The sequence below is a fragment of the Alligator sinensis genome, unplaced genomic scaffold (assembly GCF_000455745.1).
Source record: "Alligator sinensis unplaced genomic scaffold, ASM45574v1 scaffold354_1, whole genome shotgun sequence".
In the NCBI taxonomy this organism is placed as follows: Eukaryota; Metazoa; Chordata; order Crocodylia; family Alligatoridae; genus Alligator; species Alligator sinensis.
The window spans coordinates 568,066-577,886 of NW_005842200.1; the positions used below are offsets into that span (position 1 = coordinate 568,066).

At 45.2% G+C, this 9,821-nt stretch overlaps 1 long non-coding RNA gene across 1 annotated transcript in view; it reads left to right on the top strand.

Annotated features, from left to right (window-relative positions):
• Positions 1-1,355: 1,355 nt before the first annotated feature.
• Positions 1,356-9,821, top strand: part of LOC102377981 — an 11,326-nt gene continuing 2,860 nt past the window's right edge. The window contains exons 1-2 of the long non-coding RNA XR_324183.1: positions 1,356-1,425; positions 2,460-2,493. This is a non-coding gene — a long non-coding RNA (uncharacterized LOC102377981). The remainder of the gene's footprint in view (positions 1,426-2,459; positions 2,494-9,821) is intronic.

Consider the following 9,821-nt stretch of genomic DNA (forward strand, 5'->3'; position numbering starts at 1 on the left):
CTGTACTAAACCTGTGGCTTTTGTACTGCACGTGAGCCAAGCTGTATGCGTGCAGTGCATGTAATGCACATTGGCTACATGATTAATATAGTCCTTTCTGAAATCATAAACAAGTTTTTGCACCATAAAACCTTACAGTTCATCTCCAGCACCACTGTGGTATTACAAATGCGGCCCTCATCTCCAGCAACTCAAACGTGACCCTAGCACCCCCTAGTGACGAGGAAAAGTTGGGAAGGAAACTCAAAGGGAATGTTTAGTACCAAGTCAGCCTCGTTTCTTCATTGTTTGAAGGATTCTAATTATCCTCTGTTTTAACAGCTTAACACTGCCCACAGAGTTTCGCAAATAAAGGCTATTACTGCTGCTTCATGCTCCAGCTCACTGATGCCTGGGCCTTGCAAAAAATCACTCCCTTAAGATTTCCCTTCACCTCAAGCAGAAACTTTGTCAAACACTGTTCCTTTCGCCTGGCAGATCAAAATGGAACTTGCTGCCAAGAATTGTTTTCTGGTCAGTTGAGTGTAGTAGACCCAGCACCAACACCTCCCAGTGTTTTTTGAACTCCCCCGGTGTTTCTCTTTAACATTTAATACCAGCAGCCCTGTAGAGAAGAAGGTGATAGAAAATCTGAATGGCCAACGCCAACTGCAGATCCAGAGTTACATTTTTAATTTTAAATGCTCACATGAAAAATGATGCTGGATCAGCCCTAAAGCCTGATGTCTTCTATTCATGGCCAGGGTACAGTACGGGCAGCTTCCCTAGCCAGCCCCGCTAACGTGCTTCTGGCTTGAAATGGCAGAATCATTTGTTCCTTCCCCAGACAGTCGGCTCTTAGGTTTCTCCCGGAAGCTGTGGGCTTGAAAGCACCAGGCTGCTTGTTGTCACTGAGCAACAGAGTTCAGCCTCCAAGTGAGAAAAGGCATTTACACAGGAACTGGACAGTAGATGAACTTAGCTTTGGTTTAACTCAGATAATACCTTTTAACCCCACATTTCCTAGCCTGAGCTTTAGTTGAACTGGTAACTTGTAGTGTCAGGTCTCTTGAATCCCAGTCATCAGCCCCATGAGGCACTTAGCAGCTGTGGCAGGTTTCATTTCCCGCTGCACTATGGATGATGCTGGTTCCCCAACAACGGTCAGGTTCTGAATGGGCCTATTTGATGCCAGCCTACCAAGGCAGTAGCACTTAGTAAAAAATAGTGGTGCTGCCACTGCTCCTACAATGGCTAAAGGGCAGCCACTGGCCAAAGGAGTCATCCCTTTTTAGCCAGTTTCAGTAAACTTCACTAGGTACAGAGGAGCTCCTTTGGATGTAGTGTAACAGCCCAGCTATCTGCTATTCTTCCAGTTAGAACTAATTCTGCGGCCAGGAGCTCCAACTAGCCCTGATAGATGAGATGTCAAGATGAGCCTTAAAGGTAAGTCCATCACCACTTTGGGCAGATTGTTTAGTCAGCTGGAAACATCTCTCGGTAGACACAGGAGAGGTGACCCAGTGTCAGTTTAGATGCCACAAATATTTGGGTGCCCTCTGCTGAAAGGCTGCTTTGTAAATTCACTCCTCTGTGAATCAGGGCAGATATCCCAATAAATCTTGATTCTTGCTAGGAAAGCAGAAGCCCAGCAGCAGCACAGACTGTTTTTCTTTTTAGCAGCAGAAGCACATCAGTGACATTCAGTACTCTGCTGGGTCAGGCCTTTACCCTCTGCTAATACCACCGAGTCCTTCAGCTAAAGGGCAGGCACTGACAGTGTTCCTCCTCCTCCCAGTACAACAGCAACAAGACTTTGAAGGAGTTGCACTAGTTAGTTGCCATTACACTTCTTGGGTGGCTGGAGGATCTCCCTGCCTTTGACCTCATGCTTTGCAATGCATCTAATAGCTTATTACAACTATTGCATTGCAGCAATACTTCATTTTATAGCTACTTTGAAAGAGCTCTTCCTCCAATGTTGAAAAAATAATCTAAAGACTAATGCCTAGTCTCTCCAGAAGACTGCTGTTAAACTGTCTATAACCAAGTGCCCAAACACTGCACAAAGCTGTTTCATTTGCTTAACATCGACTCACTGGCAATTAATATGCCTGACATAACAGTGCACTACAAGGCCCATAAAATCTGTAGCAGTAGGGGAGTGAAATGATTATAACATTTTTTTCTGTCTTTTCAATAATACCAGTCTGCAGTTTGGGCACTGTAATCTTTTCAAAGCAAAAAGGAAGCTGAGCTGCATCTGAACAGCTGTTGTCTACTAAAGCAATAATTAGCAATGAGCTAGAGTCAAAATACCTGCTACCAACAGTAACTGTCAACAGCCCCAATTACCAGGAGCTTCCCTGTACCCAAGAATAGAGAGGCTGAGGCCTGAGGATGGAGATTAGCACGCTGTATTTTTAAAAGCTTATTCTTATTTAAGCTGAGCTTTAATATACCTCCCATTCTTTACACAGAAGCATCTGCATCCCTTTCTCCATACTCAGGCATGTAAGTATAATCATTGAATTATCTGTGAATGAGGGGCATAGAACTGAGCTTGTACAAAACTAGTACATTTTTCATGGGAGGAACTCTTGTGTGGAGGGAAGCGGGGTAAGTTGTGTGTACAGAAGCTGATACAGAGGACCCTGCCCTGCAGTTTCATTAATCAATAATAATTATTGCTGGGAGGATCCCTGTTTCTCTTATCCCACTGAAGTTTTATTCCACAGAAGTGTTTATGATTTCTACATCAAGACAAAACCAAGAACTTTCAAAGCTTGACATAGAAAACCAGCCACACACCTCACTCAGTAGTTTGGTGAGATGAGACAGTGGCTCACATTCTGGGTCCTAGTATCACACGTTACACAAGTGCTCCAGCCATTAGCCAGTTCTTTCTTCTCCTTTTCTCCTGTTGGAGCTGTTCCACTTTATACATATTATTAAATATGCATTAGAGCAGGGACTGAACACTCGTTTCCTGTATCCAAGTTGAGTGTCACAGCCACTCAGCTCCAAGAGGAGAACCCCAACTCAACATAGCTAGTACTAGTTAGTGTGCTTACTGAGGATGCAAATACCCATACTTCAGCGTACTGATCTTAAATCAGGCAAAGCAAGGATTTGAACCCGAGTCTCTCACATTTAGATCAGTATCCTAATCAATTGGCTAACTGATTGTTCTCCCCCCCCGCCACTGAGTGGGTCAAACACAACCCTTCCCTTCAGAAATTCCAGCTAAGATTTGAGAATCCTTTCCTGGTAAGGGCATTTCTATTAAAAGCTGCTGAATCAACATTTTCCAAACAAAATGCATTCTTCAGAAAATTCCCAGCTGGCTTGGACTAATAAACCAGTGATCAGCAGGTCTGTAGCATCTAATATCTCCCTGTTACAGATTTCCTCCTGAATATTCATGTTTTAGTATTTGAGAGTGATCCATAAATATAAGCATATAGGAATATTGCCTAATCCATTATTAGAATGGAGTTTTGTTCTCCTGAGATGTAAAACAGAAGTGCGTTGACATTTCTTTTTTTATTTTTATAATTAGAATTACATTTCTCAGAGCACACCTGAAAATCTAGCACTAAAAAAATGCACCTAGAATCACTAAACTAGCAATTGAGAACCTGGATAAAACTGATCAGTCCAGTTTCACTGGCTGAGCTCAGCAAAGTGGCAGAGCTGTATAAATGGCAAGCAGGGAGTGTGATGTGTAAGTTTTACAGTTTCAAATCAGCTGAGGCTAGGAAGCCAGTGTCCTTTCAGTGACCTTTAGCAAGCAGAAAGCTGCAATTGTGGCAGTTCAGTCATTTATTAATAAACACACTGATGGTTACATCAATGTAAATAAAACCAAAACACAGCAGGCCAGACCTTTCAGGTCTATTAAGACACCCCCCCCTGCAGTGTTGCAAGGCATGAGGCCAAATGACTTCAACCACCCAAGAAATACAATAATGCCCTAGAAGCATATGGCACACAGTGTTGTTAAATGGAAACTAAGAATAAGTGCAACTTTCATTTCTTGCCATCTTATAATAAACTCAAGCCCCAGGGACAGAGCACCACTTGTGTTCTGGAGTTTTAGGCCCTTTCGCAGTCAGAATAAACACAATGTATTTCAGCAAAATGCCAGAGTTGTGACAAAGACTGACAAACAAAGGAAAGCACCAAGCTGACCATTAACACTTCACACACACTTGTGAGCCTAGACCTCCCAGTCTACATGCCACATCCAGTCACACCTAGCAACAAGGCCACTGGGACACCAATTTGAGCTACACTAGCTCAAATAAGGGCTTCTGTACATACAAAAGATACATGGTGTCATACAACTACACCAGTATACTTTAAGCCAGGGGTGTCAAAATATGCAGCCTGGAGGCTGGATCTGGCCCATGGGAGTTCCTAGGTTAAGTACAGACAGTCAAAAAGCCTAAGCCTGAATTGATTCAGTCTTTACAGGTTAGTCTAAACTGCAGAGATTAAACTGAAAAACAACTGGACAGACATTCATTTTTGATTCAGGAAATGCAGCCACATGCCTGCAGTGGCTCAGACCAGAAGCTGGGGGATGCTAGAGCATGGCTAGCCAGCATGGGCTATGGGTATGCTTCTTCTTCCTGCTGCCCTTGAGATCTCTGAGATTTACAGTCCAGACTCATAGCAGTAGAACTCTGCAGGGATGCTCATCACTGTGTCTTCCTGCTTCCAGGTACCTCTGGGATTTGTAGTCCACAGTCCCAGCCAGCAGGAAGTTTTTAGCAGGGCAGGGCAGCTCTGTACTTTGGCGGGGGGGAATTTAACTCCCTCCCTGGCTCCAGACCCTAGTTGGGGTTTGTCGAGGGGATTGTGATGTAACTTGAACCAGGAAGGGGGCTGGGACAGAAGCTTCATAAACTGGTTTCACCCAAATCAGTTAAGTCTGATACTACATTCAACCAGGTTTATCTTAAACCAGTTTCAGCTATTTTGAAACTGGTTTGTGTGTTCTGTTACAGGTTTAAACCAGTTTCTGATCACTTTACCGGTTTGTGTGTAACTTTTGTCCCTAGCACTAGAGGGACTGGGAATTCAGGGTGGGGTGAGCAGGGATGGGGGCTGCCACTGAAATCCTCAGTATGGAGTCCCATTGGTGATGCATGTCATCATCAACATTAACCCCACTGCTACTGCCATGTCCAGGTCTAGTCTGCAAGTAGCCGTGCAGTCTGGATTCAGTTGGGAAAGGGGAGGAGGAGGAGGAAACAGGCAAGTCTAACACCATTGGTTTAAGCAATGCAACCCCTCTAGTATAGCATCCGTTCCTCTTGTACCAGTTCAGCTATTCCCACTGAAGTAATAAACACACCTTTAAACCAGCATATCTGCAGCTACTTACCTAAGGGATTGTAGTGGTATAGCTTCTAACCTAAAGCAAAACAAAGCAATAATCACACCCAAGTCAAATAGTTGTAGTGGGAGAAAAAAACTATGTAGAGAAATTCCTGCTTTTTTTTCCTCCTAGGTGTTGTGTCCTTAATTACTGTGTTTTTGTTAAAATCAAAGACGTTCCGATCTCTCGCTAATCCAGTCACTGCAGACACATAATGCTTATTAGCACCTTAGAGTTTTGAAAGCAGCCATCTAGGAACTGGGTATGTCGTCCTCTCTCTGTTCTCACTCTTCAAACTCTTCCCCTGTTCCTAGCATCTCTTTTGATTCAGGCTGCAATGTCCCTAGCAGATCAGTCTTGAGCCAGCACTGAGCAAAAAGTCTGCTGATTGAAATCATGGTAGGGCTGTTGTGTTGGCTTACTGCTCACAGCTCTCCTTTCACCACAAAGCAGAAGCTACAGGTTTGTAAGGGAAGCCCGGCCAACCTTCTACAGGCACAGCTGCTCTAACATACAGCATCACAGGGGAAAAAATAGAAGTTTGCAGTAATACGTAGCTCTTTGATAGCACTTTATAACTCAAAAGTTCAGAACACTTTACAAAGACAGGTATCATTATTCCAATTTTAGTTAGGGAAACTGAGGCACAGAGTGGTAAAGTGATTTGTAGCTGATAGCAGGCCAGAATCAGAGGGTGGTGTCATATGTTCAACTTAACACTTCTTAAGTGAAGTTAAAGCACAAGCAGATGCATGTTCAAGCAGTTTAGCACATGTGAAATACATTTGTGGCCTTGCAAAGTTGTTCTCTTTCAGGCGAGGTTTATCTTAATATATGGTAACTTCAGTAGGTCACTAAATTCCAAAGATCTGCAACTGTTGCAAGGGAATGTATGACACCAGTCAGAGCCAAAGGAGGACTGGCTCTAATCCTTGGACAATGCTGCCATAATAGAATACTCCCTTCATAATTATCCCTACAGCAAGGCATAGACATTATTGTCCGAATTCTGATCTCACGTACATTGGAATAAATCTGCAGTAACTGGCATTAACATGAATGCTAGAGTGTAAATGCTCATATAGCTCCACATAAACAAGATGTGAATCAGGATCTATAGGGCTGGTCTTTGTTTTGTTTTGTTATATAAAGAGCTTCCTCATTTTACAGCTGCCTTTGGCTTAACCCTAAAACCAGGATCCATGGCCTGAATATCAGTTTAGAAGCCTTCTGTACTCAGGCTTGTCTCAGTTCCAGCCATTTGGTAAAAGCTCTTAGGAAGTTTTGTACTTATGTTGTGCTCCTCTAGAGAAAAAGATTTTCAGAAGGCAAAAAACCAGCATCGACTTCTGATTAAAGCCTGCCTCAGCCTGCTGCTTGAACACTACTGGGTGCATTTTGTATAGTACATTTTGATTGGGAATGTGCTGAATAGTCAAAGGAAACAGAGCTGGCCCCTGAAGCATTCCCTCAGTGTTCTGCCGCAGTCTCTCCTGCCATGAAGAGCATGGCCAAGACCCCTAAGTGCCCTGGTATCTGCAAGCTGCTGGAGAGTTTGGGGGACTGGTAGCAGCCAGCTAGCCTATGCTAGATCAGCCCTCAGGGCTTAAGCGAAACACTTGAGGAAACAGCCAGTTTTATCACCATTAAGTGAAGAGCCATATTTGCAGTCTCTCCTCTTTAGGGTGGGGAGAGAAGTTACACACAAAACAGTTTAAGTGATCAGAACCTGGTTTAGACCTGTAACAGAATAGAAGTTCAGTGCAAAATGGCCCAAACTGGTTTAAGATAAACCTGGTTGGATGTAGTATCAGACTTAACTGATTTAGGTCAAACCAGTTTATGGCACTTCTGTCCCAGATCCCTTCCTTAACTTAACTCATAGTCCTCCAGCATCCCAGGATGCTGTGCAGCCCTGAGGTATGCTCTCTGCTCCAGCAGAGCAGGGAAGCACCACCCCCAGCTGTAAGATCCCAGGCAGCCCAGAGTTCACGCAGAGCCCTGGCCCTGCCACCTCCTCCGCAGGGGAGTTGGCCTGGCTCCCAGCTGGGGTGAAAATAACCCCCCACTGCAGGCTGGGCACAGCCCAACTGGGGGTCTGGAGCTGGGGGTGCATTTCCCCTCCCTCCATCCCTCGCCACAGGGAGGGGGCATGGCTGGGCAATCAGCTCAGCTGGCAGGCCAGCTGAGGAGGAGTGTGTGGGGGAGGACAGAGGGCCCCCCCTCCTGGCTCTGGATCCCCAGCAAGGCTGCGCCTGGCATGGCGGGAAGCCCGGAGTGGGGGCCATTTAATTTCCCAGTCTCTCTTCAGCCAGCCTTCTGGCCAAAGAGGGGCCATGGCCAGGTGATCAAGCTTCCCCACAGCTGGCATTCAGGGTGCAATGGGGGCTTTACTCCCCGTGCCGAGGCCAGGAGTCAGGGCAATCACCCAACCATGCTGACTCCTCAGCCAGCAGGCCAGCTGAGGCAAGAGTAGAGGGAAAAATAATGGCCTCCACTGGGAGCTTCTGTCCCCCCTTCCCCAACACCAGAGAGACCCCGGCTGGGGGTCTGGTGGGAGGGTTCCCCCAACCCATGCTCCCTCCTCAGCTGGCTGGAGGCTGAAGATGGGGCATGGATGGGGGAATTGCTGTTTCCTGGCTCTCTGCTGTGGCCATTAGGCTGGGAGGCATGCTCTAGTACCCCCCTGGCTTCTGGTATGGGCCACTGCAGGGGTCTGGCTGCCTTTCAGGTTTGAAAAGTGAACATCAGTTCACCTTCTAATTAGTTCAATCTAGGCAGAGACTGAATCAATTCAGTCTCGGTGTTTTTGACTGTCTGTACTCAGCCTTAGAGTCATGGGCAACTAGTGCCTTCAGAGTCTGAGGGAGCACCAGTGCTGGCAGCAAAACTGGAAGTGCCGGCGCCAATCTCAGGGGGGGCACTGGCCAGCGCTTCACTCGATGCCCCCGCTCCCTGGCCAGTGAAGGCCAATCTTGGGGAGGGGAGCCACGTGCCCTGCCCCCCCCCATTCCTCCCCTACGCGTTGCCTATGCTTAGAGCTCTCCCAAGCACTCCTCAGGTGCAGCAAGCATTCTGGGTCCTAATCTTTGTTACAGATGGTCTTGCAAAGTGCTTCAGATGCATGGCAAAGGAGACTGCCCTATGCACCTTGCCTCAATGCACTGAATACGACTCCTGTAAGGGATGTACCACTATAGTTCTGAAAGTTTTCCACAGAACCAGGAAACAGTGCAGTGACACTGGCTAAGGCACAAGACAACCCGACTCTATGTTCCTAGACAGTGGTTACTGAGAGAACAGAGATATTTAGAAGAAGCCTTCTAAATTTTGTGGGCCTCCCCCCCACCCTGAATTTAAGTAAAAATATTCCAACCAGGCTTTGGTTTGCATGAATTGCTAGAATTAGTCACACCACTGTTTAAAAAGGAAAAGTAAAGATATTTATGTAAGAATCAAAGTATTTAGAGGCACTGCATATACAGTAAAGCATGTCTAAGCAAGTGGCTGACACCTAATGGAGGGAGGTCCAATAAAAGGTCAGACCAAATTGTACTGGAAATCTCTGTGCTACTTTTAAACTAAAAATGTTGCCTGTTGCCAGTGGCCTCTAGTGCAGTTTTCACTGTGTTTAAATGGTAGCTATTCATTGTTGGATAATTATCCTGTTTTATTTTCCTATTTATTTATTGAGTAAATCAAACTAATAAAAACCCAACCCACAATTGCCATGGGAACACTCCAATGAGGACAGATGCGCTGCAGGGCTGGGAGAAAGGAAAGAAAGCCAGCTTCAACTTTATTAAATTATACACAAAGCAATCAATACAACTTAACACAAACAGTCCTTGCAGGCTCTGCACTATTCATGCAGGGAGCTCAACCACTACCTTTTGCAGTCCCCCACACCAGTAGTGACTGCTGTGCCAGGAGAATGCAGGGGCAAGGCCTCCTTTCTCCTCCATCAGAGTTGGACTTTCCTGCAGCTAGCCCCTGTTCAAGACTCTCAATGTGAGAGTCATGCTCTTCTATCTCCTGCCCTTAACTCTGTGAAGCAGTCAGAATTTACACTGGCTGAACCAAAATTGGGTTTTAAATCTGCTTAATTAAAATATTGTAAACCTTTTTTTCTGAACACCTTTAAATCAGATTACAGCAGATTTCATAAATTTCTGTTGCTTATTTGTGTTATTGTCTTTTCAAATGCCACAACCCACAGTAATATAGGAAAATAAAATCTAGAGGAAAGAAAAGACTGTACTGTACAGAGGAACCCCTCAACCTCCTCTTGACTTTTCTCTTAATCTCCCCACAGTGTAGAAATTGCTATGGAAAAGAGTTTCCTTCCTTTTATGTTGTTTAAATTTAAAAGCAGGTTTTAATCTCCTGAGCTTTTTGTCTTCTGGGCGCTAAGAAGTATTATAGTAATATGCTGCAGGAAAAGAAGACAGCA